Here is a 23773-nt window from a genome sequence, read left to right as displayed (position 1 = left end):
ACTGATGTCAGCCACTTGGTTAAGATGAGAAGGCAGCCAGGTGGATCTTTAGAGGTCAAATTTTGAATATATTTAGGGGTTGAGGCATTGGCACGGTGGGTAAAGTGCCTTTCAAGTACGAAGACTTGAGCTCAGAGCACTGATGTCAAGGGTCATGCTAGTGGTAGCAGGTGTGGTCGTGGTAGCAGGTGTGGTCGTGGTAGCAGGTGTGGTCGTGGTAGCAGGTGTGGTCGTGGTAGCAGGTGTGGTCGTGGTAGCAGGTGTGGTCATGGTAGCAGGTGTGGTCATGGTAGCAGGTGTGGTCATGGTAGCAGGTGTCTGTAACCCCATGAACAGGGAAACAGAGATGTGGGGGGCTCACTGGCCAGCTTGTCTAGCCAAATCTGTGAGTTTCAGGCTCAGTGAGTCATCCTGTCTCAAAAATTAAATGAAACAGAGGGACCTACCTCTGGCCACACATGTAGGCACGCATGGTTATGCATGTGTACCTATACACACTTGTGTGCACCCACCCCAAAAATTTAAATATATTTAAAAACACATGCCCTAAACAAATGCTTGTGCTTCTTCAAATGTCTCAACAGTAAGCACGAAAAGTTGGTTGTTGTACTCACGACACACGTCATGGGGGAAGCTCCTTGTTTGTGTTAGATGTCCTGTTAACTGATGGTCCCTGTGGCACCAACCAGCTCGTGGGGATTTGGGGGGGGGGAGAGGGATGATTTCTGGGACATTTTTGGAAGAAGCACAAAGTCTTTAAGTCATCTCTACCCTGGTCACTGATGAAGAAGTCAGCAGTCCTAGTGTGATATGGAAGGAAAACTGGGGCCTGCCTTCCCTAGCTGGAAGGCACATGGGTTCCAAGATGGCATCCAACTGAGCAAGCCACACCTGGATGTCACATGTGCTGGAGAGGCATGGGGTTTCCTTGGTTCCCTACCAGGGAGGATTCTCAGCATATGAGCCCACAGGCATAGAGGGTTCCAGAGAGCTTTGGTTGAATGCTGCCCTCAAAAGTCATTGGCAACTAATGGATGCTAAGAATCACTGCTGCAAGCTACTGTTTAGGGTAATTTGGCCTACTCGGAGGGTTTGGGCAGAGGAGGCTCTGGGGCACGGCCCTGGCGAGATGAGAATGAGGGGAAAGGGGCTCAGGGAGAGCCAGGACAGAGCCCACACATGCATGGTAGGAAAAGTCATCCAGCACAGGGTCATCACCGAGGTAGAAATGAAACAACCTGGCATCTAACTATCCATGCAAAATGTATGAAATGTAAACACAGAGAGACTTGGAAAAATAAGGAAAACAGGCCACCTGTGGTCACAGGCAGACAGGGGCAGGCGACTGGGAACCTCCAACATCATGATGGACAGACAGGGGATGGAACGCAGGCTGGATATGCCTGAGAGTCCACTGCTACCTCAGCTCATCTCTGAGGACACTTCCTCTTCTGTAAGGATGTGTTTAATTGCATATCCACCCACATTCTTACTGATTCAATGTGGTTTTTAGTTGAGTGCATATATGAGCCAGGTGCCACCCTGGTTGCTGGGAGTCACAGCAAGGCTCCAACCTCTGTCCTCAGAGGGCACTCTTTTTATCGAGTGTGGCAATATGTAAAATAAAACTTGTAATATTTTGGGATACGAGATGCGTCCAAGAGAAAAATGAAGGCCGGAGGTAGATTTGGGTTTTCAGGGGGAAGGGTTGAGGAATGGTTCTCCTCAATTCTCCTAGAGAGACTCTCTAAGGAACAGGTAACCTCTGGCTCAAAGCAAAGGAGATGAAGTTAAATTAGCTTAAGGAACAAAGGAAATACTTCGGCTACCTATCACTTCTTAATACCGGTGTTGACAGCTTTGGCGGTTTCCGCCACACCCCAGAATTTACTCCAATTGGTCTTTCCTGACACAACTCCAGAGTTTCTTGGTGGCACTGTGATGATTCTTTCCCAATTTTCAGCTTGATGGAATCTATTAACTACTTGAGAGAAGAGCCACTGGACCTGCCTGTGAGGGTAATTGAGATGGGAAGACCCACCCTGATAGACGGTAGCAATCCCTGGGCTTGGGGTCTGCACTGTACAAAAAGCAGAAAGTTAGCTGAACACAGCCTCCGTCTCCCTCTGCTTCCTGGTTGCAGCTGCAAAGTGACCAGCTCCTTCCAGAGGCTGTCCCCATGTCCCAGCATGATGGACTGTTTCATCCTGGTACTGAACCAAAGAGATTAAGTGGCTTTTGTCTGGGCATCTCATCGCAGAGACAGAAATGCAGTGAAGACATATACCTAACTCTTGTCTATTTGATTCTCCGGCTTCCTAAGAAGCAGAGCCTTCCCCAGCTTGGGAGCGAGTCCATTACTACGGTGACCACAGCAACTGGCTCTTGGGCAGACGAGGATCCAATGAGTTTGAATCTCAAAAAAAAAAAAAAAAAAAAAAATACAACTTTGAATCTCTCCCAGAATGTGGAAAGGGAAAATGTTTTCCATAAGCTTCCTCATACCTGGGAGGAGACCAACCTTAGGATAAAGTAGAAAAGAAAGAGGAAGAAAGAAATCAAAGACTTACAGTCCCAATGGCATCATTTTAACACTAGAAAAACACATTTTGGTGTCAATCTTCCCCAGGTCTGGTCTTTCAGTTAAATGAATCAAAACTAATTTCTTTTGTGACTTTGAACCTTTGAGTTGCTTTATTTTAAATAGAAAGGCAGGCTGCATATCCCAGGCACAGTTGCTCTTATGTTTTGCTCCTCTAAGACTTCTAGAAACCCATAGAAGGGTGTGCTCTCAAGCCTGGCTCTCCCGCTGTGACCGCCGGCCACCTTGTTTTTGGAAGCACATGTCAGAACCCTGTCCTCATCCTGGCTGTCGGGCCTTAGTGTGTGTTCATCTCTGGAGGGTCTGAAAGTCAAGTGGTAGGATAGCTCAGGCTTTGGAGTTGATGACCTCCCTCCACCAGGACCACTGCCTGCCTTCTTAAGAGTCACACTGTTACAAAGGAAGCTAGTTCTTTGGGGGCTCTTGGGGAGCTGCAGGTAGAAGATTCAACCCAGTGCTTGACTTCCTTACTGGGCACTTCACGTTGCTTGTATGCCAAGCTAAGCTTTGGGGGAGGCTCTGAGGATGAAGCACTTTTCTTGCAAGCATGAGGACACGGGTTAAATGTCCAGAACCCCTGGGACAAAAACCAAGCATGGTGACATGTGTATTTGCAGTCTCAGTGTTCCTGAGAGATGGGCAAATCCCTGGGGCTTTTTAGGCCAGCCATTCCTGGTGAGGTCCAGGATAGTGAGAGACTTTGTCTCAAAGGAAGTTGACAGCACCAGAGGAATGACACCCAAGATAGTTCTCTCCCTCCAGACACATGCAAATATGTGTGTAAGGACAATCCGCTGCACATGTGCACACACACATGCAAACACACATGCACTCTCACACACATATGCACACTCATATGTGGATATACATGTGCACATGTGAAAACACATACATGTGAATACACATACACATTCACATGTGAACACACATGTACACATATGTGTGCACATGTGAACACACACACATAAAATGAAAAGATTCAAGGAGAAACCTTCCTCAACAAGGACCCTTCTCTTGCCTTCCTTGGTTCCCTACCAATGATGACCAGATTGAACAGGATTTGAAAAAAAAAAATTGACTTATGGATCACTCACGTACATCAACGACTTAAACCCACCATTCAACACACCCTTGTCAACCCTCCATTAGCTGCTAGTTCTGGTCTGCCAAGGGGGTACAGCAAGGACAACTGTCAGCAGGGAACCCAGCTAGCCCAGAAAGCATAGCACATAAACATATAGCAAATGGTTTTCATCTGTAGGCCACATTGTTCTGTGGTTCAGCTATTCTGTTTTGCATGTAATACAAATGAAGACATGGCCGATACACAAGGAACGGTAAGTCTTGTGTTTAAATAAAACTTTATTCATAAAAGTGCCCTGTTTGGCCACTAACCTTAGAAACACACACACACACACACACACACACACGCACATGCACATGCCTGTGTGTGATCAAAGATGCTTTATAATACTCATTACTAACTAGAAAAATGCTCAGCATTATCTCATACAGACTTCCCAGTGTCAGGGCTTCAGGCTGACACATGCCCTCACCTCAGTGTCTCCTCTAAGATGGCCTCCCTGTTCTCCCAAATATGAGTTTGGGAGTAGGGCAGTGGAGCAGTTCCAAGGGTGCCAGTCTTTCACAGGCTTAGAGATATGTGTGGGGAGCACTGGGGAGATAGACTGGCCCTTCTCTCAATGAGGAAATATGTCACTGCATTGTGAGTCAGGTAATTGTGCAAACACACTTATTATAGCTGAAAGGTTTTGTGCTGGGACCTTTGTGGCCAACAGCACACTGCATTTGTAACCAGCAGAGAGATGTCAGCGTCCTCCGTGAGCAGAAATTCCAGGACCATGTAATGTGTGGTGTGCTGCGATTTACAAGAGGGGTGATTTACATTGCGAATTTCAAACCCTTTAATAAACCTCCCAAGAAGTTGCGTGGTTCGTAAGTCATAAAAGAATTCCAAAGAGAAACTGAAGCTACAGATAGTTGGAAAAACGTGTCAACTTATGTGCTTTTCTTCTCCCTTCCTTCCTTTCTCCCTTCCTTCCTCCCTCCCTTCTCCCCCCTCACTTTAAAATAATATGGACTCTTTCAGTCAATGGAAATAAAATGATTTAGATTCTGAAAAAAAAAAAAAAAAAAAAAAACCTTAATAGAAACATAGCCCAGCAGTTAAGAGTGCTGCTGCTGCTCCTCCAGTGCTGGCTGCTCCTCCAGTGCTGCTGCTACTCCTCCAGTGCTGGCTGCTCCTCCAGAGCTGCTGCTGCTCCTCCAGTGCTGCTGTTGCTCTGCCAGTGCTGCTGCTGCTCTGCCAGTGCTGCTGCTGCTCTGCCAGTGCTGGCTGCTCCTCCAGTGCTGCTACTGCTCCTCTAGTGCTGCTGCTGCTCCTCCAGAGCTGCTTCTGCTGCTCCTCCAGTGCTGCTGCTGCTGCTCCTCCAGTGCTGGCTGCTCCTCCAGTGCTGCTGCTCCAGTGCTGCTGCTGCTCCTCCAGTGCTGTTGGTACTCCTCCAGTGCTGGCTGCTACTCCTCCAGTGCTGCTGCTGCTCCTCCAGTGCTGCTGCTGCTCTGCCAGTGCTGGCTGCTCCTCCAGTGCTGCTGCTGCTCCTCCAGTGCTGGCTGCTGCTCCTCCAGTGCTGCTGCTGCTCCTCCAGTGCTGCTGCTGCTGCTCCTCCAGAGGACCTAGGTTCAGTTACCAGCACCCAATGGGAGCTCATAACTACAGACGACTTCAGTTCCAGGGGATCTGATGACCTCTTCTGGCCTCTGGGTACCAGGCATGTGTACGGTGCAGAGACATTGCATGTTAAGTAAACACAGATACATATAAAAAGTCTTAAAAAAAAAAAAAAAAAACAACTCTTAAGGAGAAGCCAGGTTCTTTCTATCTTCCCTAAGTATACGCCACAGATGCTGGAAGAGTCATGTGACTGTTAGTTGAGGTGGCTTCTACTTTGTAACCAACTGCTTTTGGTTCCTGGAGGATAGCACAAGTAGAATGTTCTAGATATGAAGCAGTATGGAGTAGTGAAGGCTAGCCAGCTCCCCTCCCCCACCCTGGTGCTCCAGGTGTGTGTGTGTATCCATGTGTTGGCTCCCTTTTCTAAACAAGAAACACACGCCCTTTCAGTCCACCATAACTAAGAGATGCTGGACAATGGCAAAGCCTGATACAGCCAGGCTGCTTCATTTTGCCTTTCCCTGACAAGAGGGATATTCTAGAATATAACACCCCTTTCCTCACCTCACACTATGGATCTATTAGTACTGCTATTTATAGACAGGAGAGAAGGGAGCGATAATTTATACATACATTTGTTTTGTAAAAATTATTTTCCAAGCCTCTGATTGGCTGGAGCTCCTGAGAATGTCACTGCTCGGTGATAGATAGTGTGGCTTCAGGGGAAATGCTAAGCCATTTAAGAATCTCAGATTCTGAGGTAGCCACTTGTAGTGAACTGTGTCATTCGCCGAGGCATGCAGTTTTTCCCCTGCCTAAAATGTCACCCAGAGAAGAGCGATTCTCGGTCGTGTATACATGCAGAACACATTTGCCCACTGAACAACACAGAACAAATTGCAGTGGAAGTTACCGCCCAGCAAAGAAACACGGTAGTTAATCCAATTTTAATTGAAGTGTTAGGTTGCATATTGATACATTTTGTTTCCATAAGAGGCAAAGCTGATACAGGGAGAGGTGGCAAGAATTACATCCCAGGCATTTTAAAAGTTAAGATCCTTGAAGCATTTTGGGATGAGAAAAAGGTGACATTTACTCGTGTTAAAGGCAAGTTTGGTTCTGGGAAAGAAAAAAAAAAAAGGCTTCCAACATGGTAATGAATAAGATGATGTTCCCAGTTTTGTCCAGGGCTGAATGGAGCTGTGTGTATTCAGGAAGATATGCTTGGGCACTCGGTAATTAAACAAAACTCCAAATTATCCACTGTAATGGACTCCAGCTGTTTCGCCTCCTAATCCCTGTTCCTGTTTCTTCTTCAGGAAACCCCACTTGGGGCTCAGCTCAGGAGGCCCCTGCTCTCCCTTGCTCTGCCCAGCTGTTCTCTGCCCAGCAGTGATTAGTGCCTCCACAGGGGGGCCCTAGGGACTGGCTGAAGGCAAGAGTTCCACACTACAGTCCCTAAGCACATTCAACCTGTTAGGGACAGAAATCCAGTGAGAGGTGAAGGGGTCTGGAGAGAAGTTCACTAGAGATTGTGGGAGAGCAGCCAGACATTGTGTAGGTACAAGGTGTGTGTGTGTGTGTGTGTGTGTGTGTGTGTGTAGGGGATATAAAAACAGGGCGGGGACTTACTGAAACAGAAGACCCCCAACTGCCAATGGGAATCCATAGGAACCACAGATAAGAGGCTGTAGTATGTCACAGAGAGGGGTATGATGAGGGACAGGGCATGTTCTAGATGACACTAGATCAAGTGCCTGCGTCTGAGGCCAGTCCACAGGTCAGTATCTAGTGCCTTAATCGCTATTCTCTTTACTGTATTTTTTTTTTTAGGCTGGGTCTCTCACCAAACTTCAAAGGAAGTCTGAAGGATTTGAGGGAGAGAAGGATCCTCCTGTCTCCACTCACAGGGCTAGAGTTAAAGGTGCACACTAGAATCACATGGGTGCTAGGGACCCTAACGCATCCTTAAGTACTTAATGAGCTGCCTCCCCCTACCTCCAGGGGATGATCTACAGGGTAGCTCTTGGCTTTGTCTGACTGTTTCTGAGGAAGATGCCCCTCATGATGGATGGTAGGAACAAGGGGTCCGTCTCATGCTTCTGCTGGTTTCGTCTATGTGCTGACTTTTTTCCCCCACTGGGGATAATTGCCCTCTTAAGTCAGCTTTGCCCATACTCTGTGATACAGTTCAAAGATTATATTCTTTATGGATTCATTACCAGAAAAGACTTACGGACTGGGAGTCTGAGATCCATTGACTCTGACAGGTGCAGCGGTGAAGAGCGTGTGTGTGTGTGTGTGTGTGTGTGTGTGTGTGTATGCATGCACACACTATGTAGACATGGTTTGAAAGCATGCTATGTAACTAACTTGGGACCATTTACTTAAACTCCATATATGTAACTATCAACCTAAAAAAAAAAAAACAAAAAAAAAAACAAAAAACATGAAGTCACTTTCTGCTCTGGAAGGAGAGGTGGAAAGATCATAAGAGCCAGAAGACCAGGATGTCTATTATGAGGGGGCAGTGTCTCCTAGATATGACAGGGAAGTTGCACCTGGGAAATCTCAACAGTGTGGTCACCTACATAAGGGCTATCAACAGCAACACCAGCCAATAGTTCTGTGTGGATGGGGACATTTCAGAAGGTCCTAGGCCTGGTTGAAGAGCACTAGGCATGACTGTTGGACAAGGGAGAAATCAGCCTTCCTCAGGGACAATGAAAGGACAAGGGCTCATAAATTTGAGAGGGAGTAAGGGGGACCCAGGAAGAGTTAGATGGAAACAGGTGTGGTGGACATGTTGGAAATACACTACTTGTGCAGGAAATTCTCAAAATTAAATTCAAGAAGTAAAAGCAATCACTTTGTGCCAAATAACTTTGGTAAAGATACAAGGAGATAATACCAGTGGAACACTGGTCACAGAATCCTAAATGTCCTAAATCATTGTCCTTACTCTGATCCTACCACCAAGGATCCCACCACATAGAAAGGACTCCACGAATGCAAGCTGCTGTTATTCATTCAATAAAAATCTTATGACTCATTTTAAAAGATGAATTGATGCTTGATTGGATGAATGCACACACCACGATACGACTCACTGAAAGCGATGAGTGGATGAACAACGCTGTACACAAACTGAGAGTCTGGGGACCAGAGCCAGAGGGACAAGAGGGAAGGAAGGATGGAAGGCTCTCCGTGTTTTATGGGAATGCCCTTCCTGTGCCCTGTGTCCCTGCCAGGTGAAACGTCCCTCAGCGTGGCTTCCTCACACTCTCATTACTGTGGGTCGTCTGTCGGGAGCTTTTTGATGGGCAGTTTTATAGACAGCCATAAAGCAGAACTTATGGCCAAAGACACTCTAGTTTGTGGAGCTCTGGGCTCAGGGGGCCCACGTCATTTTCTCTCGTTTCCTTGGCTCACCGTCATTCTATGCACAGATGTGATTTAGAATGGATGACTTAATTCCTTATGATGATTCCCCATCACCTCTGGGATAAAATTCAAGAGGCTGCAAGCAAAACCAAGTAAGATGATATGAACGTTCAACCAGTACTCATCTTAAGCCTCACACACCAAAAGCCCTGACTAGAACAAGACGATTTGCCAACACACATTAATCATCTCACCTGACCTTCACAGCAAATGGAATAGGTACACTGGTAAGCAGATTCGCTGATGGGAAACCTCGTCTGGAGAATAACACGGAAGGCATCAGCTCACATTGTGCCACAGTCAGGACACAAACTAAAATAACTATCCACTGTTTAACTGAAATGCACACCCATGAGAGGTACCTTGTATCTTATTCTCCAAAGCTGTTCACAGAAGGTAGGCAAGATGGCCGCAGACGAATCTTCTTTCCTCAAAATGTGTAAGAAGTAAACTCGGAAACAGGTTTCTCCAGATTCCTTTCTGTCTGGAGCTCTTTCCAGGTACCCACCAGGTCACTGGCATCCTGTTAACCATGGAAAGTTAATCAGCACCCAGTATGGCTTACTTCCTCTCCCCTGTGTGCGCAGATTGCGCAGGTAAAAAGGAAATGCTTGTCCTAACAAGTCTCTATTTGGTTTTCTCCATCTGTGGGACCCTTTCTGCAATGCATCAATCATTTTGTCTCAAAATAACCCCGCGCGATGCACAGTCCACATTTTCTGATGACACCCGCCTACCAGTCACTCACACAGCCAAATCTGACGCCAAGCAAAGGCCAGTTTGTCAATCACTTTTCTTGCCACACAGTCACCAGAATCACGCGACAGCTACAACTTCTTGCTCTCAAAGGCAGTGGGTCCTAGTTAAGTTTCTTTGTCTCCCCCTAATTGAGTCATTCTTAGGACTGGTAGCTTAGCAACTAATAAGTTACGTTCTGTGACAACTGGCCTAAATCTCATAGCTTTCTTGACCATTGCCACTTGTTAGAAAATTGTTTCCCCTCAAGTAGCAAAACAGCAGATGCAAGACTTGTTTAATGGCGAATTGTTCTATCATGCCTATTTATAAAGCACTCTCCTACTGTTTAAAAGTAAACACAGGCGTTGTTGTCAAATAGACATAGTTTTAAATAATTATGAAGCACCTTAGAATTTTGTTCCGAAGACTCAAATTCTTCATTATTGATAACATGAAATGCTGGAGAAGAAACCCAGAAGGTAAATAGTAAGTTAGTACTTATTAGGTTGTAAATTATTTTGCCATTTTCTGTCACCAGTCACTGTGGGGTTGTAACCAGAATACACCTGCTCTCATCCTGCGGGAATGTAATGGCAACAAATTCTAAGTCCGTCTAGAGGACAGGTGAGGGGGCCGGTGAGAGAAAAATAGACAAGGATTATAACACATACACAAAATACACACATACCTGCATACAACATACACATATTCAACATATACTACACAAGCATACACAGGTATGCACATGCAGACATACATACACACAAACATGCATTCATACACACATATACACACATGTATTAAATATACACATACAACATACACTACACAAGCATACATAGGTATACACATGTAGGCACACATACACATGCACACAGGCATGCAGTCATGAACACACACATGTATTAAATGTGAGACACTTGGAACTGGTTACTAGCAAGTAATCTATACCTTAGAATTTTCAATCAGGTTAAGAAAATTTAGGCAGGATGTAAGAAAGCTCTTAGCTCATGTGTAAGCTGATGCTGTAACTATATTATCCAGAAGTCTTCTTGGAGGACAAGGACTTTAAGCCCTCTTGTCATGGGTAGAGAGCAAGCAGACACCGTTACAGACCGAGCCTTTAGCACAGAGAACAGTGCTCTAGAATGCTGAAAGCAAAATTTGAAAGACATTGTGCTTCTAGTGACTGATAAACAGTAGACATCAATTTAAGATGCAAGACTCTGCTATGAACCCATAGCTAAAAACTGGGGAGCACTGGGGAGCACTGGGGAGCACTCAGGAGGCTGAAGCAGGAGGCAGGCTAGTGAGTGTAAGTAGTTATTTGGGCTAAACTGGAGGCCTCTTCTGGGGAGAGAAGGAGGGAGGGTGAACATCAACCTGGAGGATGACCTTGGAGAACTTTACAGGGAACAGCAACTCTTGCTTCTTATGAATCTTTGTAGTGTCAATATAGGATGTGCAGTGAGACTCCTGGGATGCTACCTGATAACACTGCAGTGTTCTGCAGACAGAAGAGGTGTGAGGCCAATGAGAACAGCTGCCTCACCTGTCAAATGTCTCCATACTGAAAGATGTTGGCTCTACCCCACTCCTCATGCCTACTTTAGAAGAGCCAAGGAAGCCCAGAGAGCAGTGCTCTGAGTGATGGAGACATGGTCCTATCACTAGTAGAAGGGGGCGGGGCATTCCCATGCACCAAGGAAAGTGGTGTAGCCATGTTCCAGAGCCCATCTTAGGAAGCTTCCGTCCTTCAGCCACATTTCTGGGTAGGACTTGATCTTCAGGCGTGTCTTGAACAGCCAGGGGATTCTCTGAGGTCAGCACTCAGTTTCATGATGTTTTCGTGCAGACAGCTCTGGCTCAGGGACAGCATAAGTGGAGAATGGAGACGTGAAATCAAACGGAGATGATCCCACGAGCTGAGCTTGGGGAGTGGATGCGGAGGAAAAGGCAGTTGCCGTCAGATTCCTCTGGTGATGAAGTCAACCTTTACTGCCACATTCACAGTGCCCTGGGGTCTGTTCTGGGGACTTGACACATGCTGCCTTGTTAAGATGTGTGTGCAGAAGGGGCTGTGTTAATCGGAAGAGGAGCTGAGTTGTTTGGGAGCCGGGATAGGTGTTAGGTCTTACTAGGAAAAGCCGAGTGTGCAGAGTCTCTTAAGACTGTGGCTGGTGAGAAAGACAAACTCAGGCAGGAAGAAGGGTGCGATATTTACATTCCAGGCATTACAAAAAGGATTAAGAGCCAAGAAAAGTTTCCCTTGGAAGGGAGAATGGAAGTCAGTGGAGACCAGACATCTTTGCTTCATTTATAGATCCATTTCCCTGAGGACCTCCCCCTATTCTCCCCCATCCCCCGATTCCTCAACCCCCCATGCCCCCATCCTGACCTAGAACAAAGAAAATCATTCTGTGAAAGAACAAAAACATCTGAGACAGAGAGACAGAGAGACAGAGAGACAGAGAGAAAGACAGAGAGACAGACAGACGGAGAGTCACAGAAAGTCCAGCTGTTTCCCCACTGGACAAAGGCTCCCACAGGTACAGAAAGTTGTCTTTCTGGCTGGGCCTCAGTGGTGGAAACCTCTTAGCAGGCAGTGTCAAACACTAATGCCTTGTGCCTTGGATAAGCTATACTAGATCTGGGACAGTATGTGTGTGTGGTTGGTTGTTTAGATTTCTCTCTTTTACCAGGTTGATGGGGCGGCAGATAGAACTTCTATAACGAGGAGCTGGGGGAGGGAGGAGCTATTTTCCTCATTCTGCAGATGAACAAGGTTAAATCATGCCTGATGGCACCTGGCTAGGAAGCCGCGGAGCTAGGACTTGGAACTAGGTCAACTGAGACCCATAGCCCAAGATTTTCCCAGCTACAGTGTGCATGGAGACCCTCTCGCCTCTCCCCACCTTCCCTGTTGCTACAATTCACAAGCCCAGATTGTAGTGGAGCAGATGGTTGCCCAGCTTGAACCTACAGTTCCCAACTTCCCCACTAGCCGAATTGTATCTACGAGAGTAAATTACGGTCAGTGCCACCAAGGCCGCAGCGATGCGTGCTGCTTTTAGCCAGTTTGCCCCAAAAGGGTTAGGTGTGAGTTCTCTGGCCTCTGGCCCCTTTCCCCTGGGTTGCAGCCACAGATAATCCATTCCAGTCTCTTAGACAAGAGCTCAGTGTTGACTGTGGTAAGAGACGAGCATGCTCTGATATCAGACTGGTAGCACAGGTCCGTGATCCCCATCTCTTGAGAGCCAGTGGCAGGAGAATCACAGCACAGGTTCCACCTGGGTTGCAGAGTGAGTTCAAGGACACTTGTGTAGCTTACTGAGATTTTGTTTTAAAATAAAAGAGGGCTGTAGATTCGGCTCGGTGTCAGGGCACTTATCTAGCAGAGGTCTTAAGCTCAACTGCAGGTGCCAAAATTAAGAAGAAAAAAGGTGGGAGTCAGAGGGGGGACACCGGATTTTTCTTTTATAATACTACCATACTTTCTAGGGCTGTTAGGCTATGTCTTGACTCACATACAGTATAATATTCCACACAGGATTTTACCATTTTATCCAAATTCCTCTTGAGGCTTAATACATGTTATAGTTTGATGTAAATATAGGTGCATATATTAAATATAAGCAACACCCATGAGAAAAGCTTAGCCATTCCTATTTATTTTATTCTCAATTAACTATGCTGTTTTTTTATGAATATTTAAGCTTAAAAAAATCATCCAGGAACCTTGATTTTTTTTCTTTGTCTTAGGTAGATTTAAGAGACCCTAGTTTTAAAAATGCTACCTGCAGATACAATACCAGCAAATCCAATCCACAACTTCTTCGTTATCAATAAAGTTTTATTGAAACACAACTACACCCCTACACCTGTTTGGATTTCACCCCTGACTGTTTCCATGGAACACAACCCAGTCGTCCCTGAGATGGAGACTACATGCCTGACAGATCAACTGTTCACTCTCTGAGGCACACAAAACTCCACTCCAGAACTCAGGAAAGCGGTGGCATCTATGGGAAAGAGAAAGTGCCTCCCTGGAGGTGACACGCGCACGTGCCAGCAATAGTTGTAGTAGTCGCTCACGTGCAGAACCCCCACCAGGGCTTTCCCACTTGCTGTAGGGCTCTGTCTTCCAAGACTAACAGTCTTCATTGCCATCAGACCAGTTGTCACTCTGCAAGGGGCCCTCTAAGGTCCTGCTTGGTGCTGCTGTAGTTCATCATAGGAGGGGCAGGGTGACTCTGGCCCCTGCCTCCTGCACCTCCTCACCAGTTGTAGGTTCTATCCTAAAGGCACTTGCACTCCTGCTCCGTGTAGACTCCCCTCCTGTAGCACTCTCTGGAAGAGCTGGAGGAGGAGACTATGGAAGGCTAAGTGAGAGAGGGACTCCGTCTGTGTAGCTGTGGGGAAGCCATCATCTAGGCTAGGAGGAGACGTCTTGGTGGTGTGACTGCTCAGAAGTCACTCACACTCCTCTCAGTACCTCGGGACTCATACTCCGTAAGTCAGTCTTGCAAGTTCATTGGTTCCCTGAGGCGGTCTTCGGTGGAATCACACGCTGGTTTGTTTGATGGTGATGCCTATAAAGAAACACAAAGATTTTCACATCTTCAGGGAGAGAGCTCCTGCAAGCTATTCATCAGTATTACCCTTTGATAAAATGTCTCATGGAAGTTAATAGTCTCTCTCCCAGTGTCCATGATGAGGGATGCAGAGTGAGGCAAAATGTCTCATCAAGTGAGGGCCACGCCCCTCCCTCCAGGAGCAACTCTGGACATTAGAGTCTCAGATGGAGAAGTCCAGGACCTACGCAGACTCACTCTGATCTTGCTTTTTGCATCGGAGACACAAAGGGGCTTCTCATTCCTCTTGGGGCAGGGTCTTCAGAAGTTTCCAAGCCCAGAGGGGTTTGTGACCCTGAATTGCTCCCCTCAACCCCACACAGGTTGTGATGTCAGAAGAATCATGGTGTAGATGAGGTACAGCTCATACCCTTGGGGAGGGGGACCACAGGAGTCCGAGGCAGGGAGATGGGATAGAGAGACGATGCGATGCTGTCCCCCTGGCCTAAGCACATGCTGGTGAGTCTCAGTAAGACTTGGAAGCAGAGGGAGCAAAAGTCAGAAGCATGTAAATATTACCCCAATACAGCAGGAAAGCACAAGGACAGAGCCAGCGGAACAGCGCTGGAATGACCGTCCTGTCCTCTCGCGTGGCAGTGGAGAAGGGAGCGCCCCTGTATTTCAGGCCTGCCCTGGTCATTGTGCCCAGGGCACAGCCTACTCCAGTGTGAAAGGCCAGCTTATGAGGCAGTAACAAATGAGGTCATGGACCCAGTGGCTGCAGCAGAGGTCAAGTTCTCTCTCCTGCTGAATATCCACCATAGATCCGCCGCAGCATCATTCCATGCATGTTCACTGGGGGATCCAGACTGATGGAGAAACTGGAGACTCAAAGGATCAGCCCCCGCAGAAATGTGTTGCTTAAAGAGTGCAGAAGGATGGTAAGAGCTGAAAAATGGGAGGAACACTGTGAAATGGCACCTTTTCTGGCACAGCATGGCTGTCACACTCATGGGCATACAGTAGATGTGGCTAACTGCACACGTGCCAGGAGTTCAAGGGGCATGACAGACTAGTGTGGGTGAGCATGATCAAAAGACACTATGCACATGCATGAAACTATCCAACATGTTAGAAAGGTTCTGTTGTGCCAAAGTCCTTACTGCAGTTCATTATTGGCCTATTTCACGTGTCTCAAACCTTCTCTATACACCTAATGTTCAACTATCACGCACTCATTTATTTTCCATCCTCTCTCTGTTATTATTATTGTTATTTTTGGTAACTGCATCACCCAGTCATTCCCTGCTAACTAAGAAAAGGGGTGGGGCTAAAAGGCTTACATAAAGTATGGCATACATAAAGATCACCCACCCAAAGCAGGTTAAAGTAGGACAGGCTTTGCTCTAAAGTGTTTGCTCGTATATAAAAAGAAATGTTTTTATTAAGTGTGTGTGTGTGTGTGTGTGTGTGTGTGTGTGTACACATGTGCACCTATGCACCTGCAGGGACTTGCAGAGGTCAACCTTAGGCATTTTCCTCAATCACTCCTCCTTATATTCTGAGACAGGTTCTCTCACTCAACCTGTACCTCAGCTATTTGGCTAGACGAACTGAGAAGCAAGCCCTAGAGATCCATGTGTCTCCACCCATTCCTTGACACAGACGCTGAAGACGAGTGTCACAGCAACTGGCTTTTCCGTGGATGCTGGCAGTCGTCTTTATCCAGCAGGCACTACACCAAGTCATCTCTCCTGGCGAGAGCTGACTCTTCTTGTTTTGTTTGATTTGAAGCAGGGTCTCATATATCCCAGGCTGGCCTTGCTATATACCTAAGAGTAGCACTGAACTCCTAAGCCTCTTGTCTTTGCCCTCTAAGTACCGGGGTGGAGGTATGCCCCAGTCAAGCTGATGTTGGTGAGCAGTTAGTGAATGTGCTCCTGGTTCTCAGCGCCATGGTTTATAAACTTAGTCACATCATCTTTACCCAAATAAAACTAACCCACGAGAAATGTGCCACCCCTACTTTATAGACCCTATTGCCACATTTCAGAGGGTGAAAGGACATCCAGGAGCTCACACAATGCGGCCCTGACTGCTTGAAGCCACTCCCTTCTCTTCCTGCTCTCTGAAGGAAACTCCTGCTGGCTGTCAGTGCAGTGGAGAAGATGGGGCAGTGAAGAGGAAGCCCTAAGAGTCTCCAGTGCACGTGTTTATTGTGTGCTTTGCTCGTGTTGTGATTCTAATCCTGATAGAGCCTTCTATGGCACTGTGTACACAGCACTAAAAGGTGCTAGGCACCCCGAACATGATTGCACAAGGATATTTCCCAGGAGAGGTGGGCAGCAATACCATGGAAAGTCCTCTCAAGTCCATGCCAAATGAGATTTGCTTTAACAATAACTAGATTCTTTGTGCTGCGTGGTCCACAGTGAAGTGGAACCACACACACAGCCATGTGTGCTATGTAAAGAACTTAATTCCATCTAAATGTGGAACCTATGTGGAGCTACCTGAGCTCACACAGACATGAATCAAGATTTCATGCACGAAAAAGGAGGTTGGTGTGTAGACCCTATCCCTTGCCTTCTATGTTAGTGGTTCAGAAGTGAAGCAAAAGGTCATGACACCTGACATTTTCTTTAATGTAAAAGTGAGAATTGTTGGTTCTTCCAAGGATGGTGGACAAGAAATAGCCTTGGCTGTTTTTGTGTCTTTGGAAAGATGCCTGGCTTGAGTAGGGTGTTGGTGGCTCAAGGTAGAGACATCCTCAAAACTAATTCTCCATCTGGTCAACCTTTCAGGGCAGAAGAAACCTGAGGGTTGTCATGGAAATCTTCAGTGTTCATTGGCTACATCAAACTCTGGCTGCCGTTCATCCCTGCTTAGCCTGGGTTTGTGTTGCTTTGATAAAACACCACAGCCAAAAGCAACCTGGAAAGGAAAGGGTTTATTTCACCTTATACTTCCCAGCCACACTCCATCATGGAGGAAAAACTCAGGGCAGGAACCTGGAGGTGGGAACTGTAGAGGCTGTGGAAGAACGCTGCTTACTGGCTTGCTCAACCTTTCTTACAGCATCCAGAATTACCAGCCTAGTGTAGAAACTCTCATAGTGGGTTGATCCTTGTCACATCAATCATCAATCAAGAAAAAGGCCAATCTGATGGAGGCATTTTGTCAATTGACAGTCTCTTATCCTCAAATGACTCTAGTGTGTGTAAAGTCGGCATGAAGTAGCCAGCAGACAGACTGGTCCCTGTGTGTCTCTCTAGCCTGCCTCTCACCCTTTCTCCTGCTCATCTCTTGCTTCAGGGCTTAGCACCACATGGAACATCTCTGCTATGGCACTACAGTATACATTGAGCCGTACTCTCCCCCAGACAGAATTCTCCTTACCCGCAGACTCAGTTACCCATGGTCAACTGTACTCCAGGTTCCATGTCTGTTCTGGGAACCTTGGCATGTTTCCCCAGTGGACATCAAGAAGCCACTGTATTGTAAGGTTCTCTCCAGCTTGAGGCTTGCTTGGACCACCTTCTCTCCAAGCTCCAGCAGCTGAAGATGCCTCCAGCGAGGGTTGCACTGGTGGAAAACGGGCCCCTGGTTATAGTGCGTGAACTCAGCTCTATCGCTCTTACTTGAAAGACTTGAGCCACTGCTCCTGTCATTCCTCAGTGAGACCCCCTGTTTGTAGGGAGCCTTCCATCTTGTCCATGACTCCATTTTAAGAGTGAACGCTGTGCAGAGAGTCTGGTGCTCTGTCAGCAAGGGGCTGAAGGAGGAAGAAAATGAAGCATTCAGAATCTCTCTTGGCTTGAAAGCACAGATAATTTCCCTCCATGGAGTGACCTAGAAACATGTCTTTCTGCCTTTACTTCTCAAGAGAGAGTGACTCCTCACACATGTGTCTCCACAGCTCTTTGAGATCTCTCACTGGGGGAATGCCGTCACTACTGCTTCTGGGACTTGGGCGTTTCTAGAGGAAACTGTGAAGTGGGATTTCTTTTGCCTCTAAGGTCTGGCTTATAGCCAAGTCTCTAGAAATGAGAGCACCCATTCTCGGTGCCTGGATTTTTCTCCCTTGTTTCTGCCCCCTTAGCCACACGACAGTGTTCTGCACAGGGCCTCAGATTTCCAGGGAAGGAGCCACAGCTCCCTAAAGTCCAAAGGAAGGACACCTGAGCGCTCCTCTGAAAAGGTTTCTCGTTCATTAACTACACCTCTTGTTAGGTTATGTTCCCTGAAATTCATTTGACAGTAAATGAAGTAGAAAAGATGGCAGCTAGAGAGGAGAAAAAGTAAAATAGAATCCTGTCAGACACTGGTAGCCCAACTGGGAGGCTGAAAACAAGGCAGGAACCTGGGGACCCCTAGATAGATCAGCACCCCACAGTGTGAGCATTTAAAGGCTGGGCACTGTGCCTCAGATCAGAGCCAGCTGCAAGGCGAAATTCATGTCCCACGCTCTCTTTGGATCCTATGACCACCTAGACAAGATGCTTCTCATGGGCAAAAGCAGCGGGGCAATGGGCTGACTGGCAGCTCTGTGAAATGGAGATCAGAGAAGAGAAAAGGAAAGACACCTTCAAAAATACTTAGACTCCTTCAGACACCTTGTCCACTGCAGTCAGATTACGACTCCATCCGGATCTCACTTGACTCCTCCGGGGTTTTGGGGGTGTGTGTGAAGCAGACTGGGAGGCCATTTGGAGAGCGGGCACAGAACCATCTCTGACGGCGATGGTTGGAAATGACCTCTTGGGATGCTGAGCTGTCACTGTGCCTCGGCATCTTCCAGAGGTTTCCTAATATTGGGGTTCACAGGGAGGGGTAGCAGGAAGTCAGGTGGAAAAGTGGTATGTCCCTCCAAGAGCCAAGAGCATCGTTTGCTTCCTCCGGCCCGGTCCAGCCTCCCCAGAGTCGGCCAAACCTGCTTTCTTCCCGGTGATGCATCGCTTTGAAGCACCAACTGTACGGAGTTCTTATGTTCTCACAAAAAGGGAAGGAAACAGCTGGTATATGTTTCACAGATGGTGGAGCTCTTGGCATCTCTCTCAAGAGAGGGCCACCCATGCAGATGGTTCATTATTTTAACATTTGGATTTTCATCTTATTAAAACATCTTTTCTCTCTCTCTCTCTCTTGGTTTTATTTAGCATCATAAATTCTCTTACACTTTAGCGAGCGGCTGAGCGATTTGAGGCCGTGTGCTCTAAGCAACATCTTTTGGCTACAACATAAATGGGTAACGTCTCGATTCCCAGCTTTGATCTCAATGTGATGGGTTTCAATCTGATTAAAAATCCCAACGAAAAGGGAAAGCTCAGGATAGTGAATTTATCAAGGAAAAAAAAAACCCTCCACATACTAAGCTGAATTATTCAGCAGAATGATAAACCGAGTGAAATTGGGGGAAATCGTTTTTATTCGATGCATAAAATCTCTATTACTATGCAATATGCATATATAAAAATAGATGAATGCACAGAGGGTATAAACCCACAAACACGCCCTTTCTTCATACAGAGAAAGCCTTGGTAGCATGAAACAAAACAGCCAAAATTGAAAGTAAGCAATGCCAAGCCTTAGTGGGGTAGATAGGAAAGGGCCAAGATTTCAAAAGCTCTCCACCCACCCACTCAGAGTGAACTGGAGTTTTCTCTCTTCACAGCTGTGTCTTCTGCAGGGATGGGGCCATGGTTGCATGGCTGTGTGGGTAGAGACACTGGCCCTGGATGCTCTGTTTGGAAGAGCAGGCCTTGGGATTAACCTTTCCAAATACTGATTCCGAGGAGTGAGGAAAGTTGTGGTCACCTCAGCAACTCTGCTGTGCCGGAACGTGGGAACCATTGGAGGTTTAAATGTAAGGGACGGAGCAATGCAATAAGAACAAACCAATCTAGTTAATGCGGTGTGAGACGCTGGCCTAAATATAGGCTCTGTCGCTGTGCTGTCCCTGATGGGTCTTATGGAGCATGGCCTGGGCATACCACATTGTAAATGTTTATTAAGAAATGGTACGTCGTGTGCATTATGGACCCGTGGAGCTCCGAGATGGCTCGCTTTGGGGGTCAGATGTAAATCCCTGCAATGCTGAGAAAATGTTAATGGCCACCAACACTAAGGATGTATGGGTTGATAATGCACATAGGTGTCACAAATGGGGGCTCTGCTCCTCAGCTCCGGTCACTTCTGGCAGGACTGGCCTAAAGCATCAGTTTGTTCAAGGCATTTCTGCAAGCCCTTGGCTTTTCCTTTCGACAGAGAAAGCAGGGTTGGAGGGGCAGAAAGTCACTTTCATGTACACAGAGTAGAAAGGGCGGTGCCCATGAATCATGCCGAGAAATCTAGCCAGGAGTCAAGGAGCGATGAAAAACAGTGAGTTGGGGTTTGCTTGTGTTTGGGGGTATGGGTACCTTGTTCCCCGGGTTTTAGCAACCCTGTCCCTTTTTTCTTTTAGAGTCTCTTACTAGTCTAGAACTCAAAAAGTAGGCCAGGCTGGCTGCCCATTGAGCCCCAGGGGTCTGCATGTTCCCTACTTGCACAGGGCTGGGATCATAAGTGTGCTCCACTCTATTCAGCTCTTTTCATACGTTCTGGGACTCGAACTCAGATCCTCGTGCTTCTCAGGCAGCCACGTCTCTAGCTCTGTTTCTTTCTTTTCTTCTTTTTTCCGTTTGTGATGTGTGTGTGTGTGTGTGTGTGTGTGTGTGTGTGTGTGTGTGTGTTAGAAATGTGAAGAAGGCACACCAGTATGTTGATGAGTATGTATATGTCAAGGCCTGAGCCTGATTTCAGAAATCACCCTCCAACGTTTTTCCATGTTCCCGTTACTTCATGTTGTGGTACCTGTAGCAAAAATTATAAACCTAAGCTCCTAGGAGCAGAGAGGCCTCAGAGGGAGCCTGCATCTTCCTCTTAGATCATTCTATGCCAGTGGCTCTCAGCGCTAGTACCTGGTCTGGCTGCTGCAGCAGTACCACTAGGCTCCATCCGGCTTTCAACAGGAGGGACCCAGCTGCCACCTAGGTTTTAACAAGCCCTCCAGGTGACTCTGATGCACGCTCCAGTTTGAGAGCCACCGCTCTAAGGCATAACAGTTTGTCACTCCACCAGTGCCCAGAAATCTTTTGGGTGACAGACATCAAGTGTGATTCCTGAGAAATCCTGGCAGCAGAATTCATTTGTCTGTTTAACTGCATGCAAAACGCTTGTCAAGACGGATTCCGGGGGGCTCTTACAAGCACGGGCTCCCCAGCTCCTGTAAACGCTCTCCCTCCATCCCTTTGGAGACTGTGTGTCTGTCTTCCATGCCACCGACACACCTGCAAGCCATGTGCCACGCCCCCCACCCCTGTCCCTTTCCATCTCATATTGGCAAATAAGACAGACAAACGCCACACCTTGCTTTCTGCTGTGAGCAGGAAAAACTGACAGATTTCATTACATTTGTCAAAGATACCACGTGGGAGAAAATAATCCCACTTAAAAAAAAAAAAAAAAAAAAAAAAAAAAAAAAACTCACTGTACCTTTGAGTCAGAATGGAGAAGTAGAGAAAAGAATTGTTCCGAGGAAAATTGCAAAGCACTTGGGTGTGTTTTCAAAAGTGTGATGACTATTCAGCCAGACTCTGGCTTAGGTGGCTGGAAATTCTGTGCCCCCAGAACTGTATAGGCACCAGCCATACATACGCCCCCCGTGAAACGGCATAGGCTCAAAGAAGAAATGAATTTCCTGTGGTGCAGATGAGCTACTTAAAATCACTCCCGTCTGAAAACCCATTTGAATAATGTACGCTATTCAGTTGCATTGTGCACTCTGAAAGCCATTTAATGAAGGTAGACAGGACTCTGAGAAGGTGCAGTCTCTGGCTAGCGTAGACACTCCTGTAGGGGGAAAAACCTACCCTCCAACATGGAAGGCAAGCTTCCCTGAGTGAGGGGAAAGAAGGATCAATGGAATGGAGTAGAAGCTGTCCCGGGTTAGATGTGATGGGTGGTCTCACCCTAGGGAGAGTGTCTAATGATCAGGTGTGAACCACTCACTTTGGCAGATCAAGCCACCTACCCTCCGACTTCACTTGTTTTATCAAAGTGACTTTGTCTTTTCCCGATTGATCATCAATTAGCAGAGGTGTTCAGATCTACCCCCCCTTTTTTTTCCAGTTAAACAGTTAATAATCTATACAGTCTGTTGCATAACAAGTGAAGGACAAGACATAGGTTAGTGAATATTTATGAAAGCCGTAGGCAATATCTGTGTATATGTGTGTATGTATCTGCAGATACAAATACAGTTTTAATAGGGAATGTATTTGATTAAGAAAAAAATACAGGAAAAATATTTGGAACAAGGGAAAGAGCATTTCAAAGACTTAAGGGCCGAGCAGGGTGGATGTGTATAATCTCAATTACCTAGGAGGCTGAAGAAGAGTAAGAGTTCAGTGCCAACGTGGGACACTTAGTAAGACAAAATAATCAAAAATAAGTAAATGAAGATGCAAAGAGACAAAGGTCTAGGGGTAGGTCGCACTGAAGAGCACTGGGCTCACAGCCATAAGCCCAGGTTTAGCCCCCATCAGTACCCAAGGACACGCCCACTGTGTAGCTGGGATTGGGGCTTTGGGGAGCCGTAAGAGCCTTTTAGCACCCTTGGACTCAGCCCCGCCCTGACAAGTTTTCTCCACCTGTTCTCCCTGACTCTCAGTTTCCTTCTCAGGGACACAAATCTAATTAGCCATTCTGCCCTGAAGGGTTTCAGTGGAGAGCATCGGGTTGTATACAGTGCTGAAGGCTGGACACAGGGTGACCCAGAAGATAAATGGTAGTGGATACAATTATTATTATTATTGACTGGAACGGCAGGTGTCATGGCAGTAATGAATGGGTAGCCTAGCATTTAAACATCCTTCTGAAAACCCATCAAAATAGTTCCACCAACGCCCTGTGGTCACCTTCTAAGTGCTATTGGTTATAACTCCAATAGTTGTAGAGGTTTGTAAGGAGAGGCCAGCTTTTATACATATATATATATATATATATATATATATATATATATATATATATATGTGTGTGTGTGTGTGTGTGTGTGTGTGTGTGTGTGTGTAAAGGCATATGTGGCTATTGTAATATAAATAGATTTTTTTTCCTGCACTATGTGCGTGTTTATGTAAGCCCATGGTCATGTGGGTGCACATACAGGAATGTGTAGGTGTAGGTAGAGGCTGGAAGTTAAACCTAGGTGTCATTCTTCATGTGTCATTTATCTTGTATTTGAAGACAGTCTCACTCATTGACCTGGAAATAGCCAGTTAGGCTAAGCTGCCCGGCCAAGGAGGCCCTGGTGTCCACTCAACTCTACCTCCCTAGTGCTGGGATTACAAGCACGAATCACTAAATCTGGTTGTTTTCCTGTGAGCTCCAGGGATGGCCCTGGCTTTCACGCTCACAATAAAGCAATCACTTTACCAAAGGGTCCACCACCACAAACCCTGAATCAAGCTAAGCCTTTTAGTTTCTGAAGTCATCAGTAATGACACTCGAGACACCCATCCTAACAGCTCCTGATGTTTCTATGGCTGGTACTAAAGTACCAGGCACCTCCACAGTGAGGGACACTCATATCCACGTTTAGATATTGCAGCAACTCAGTAGGACAGCTGACATCATTACTCCCATTTTACAGGAATGAAAATAAACTCATGGGGAGATGAAATAGCC

This window comes from Mus pahari, chromosome 3 (genome assembly GCF_900095145.1).
Source record: "Mus pahari chromosome 3, PAHARI_EIJ_v1.1, whole genome shotgun sequence".
NCBI classification, from domain to species: Eukaryota; Metazoa; Chordata; class Mammalia; order Rodentia; family Muridae; genus Mus; species Mus pahari.
This window is presented reverse-complemented; position numbering follows the sequence as displayed.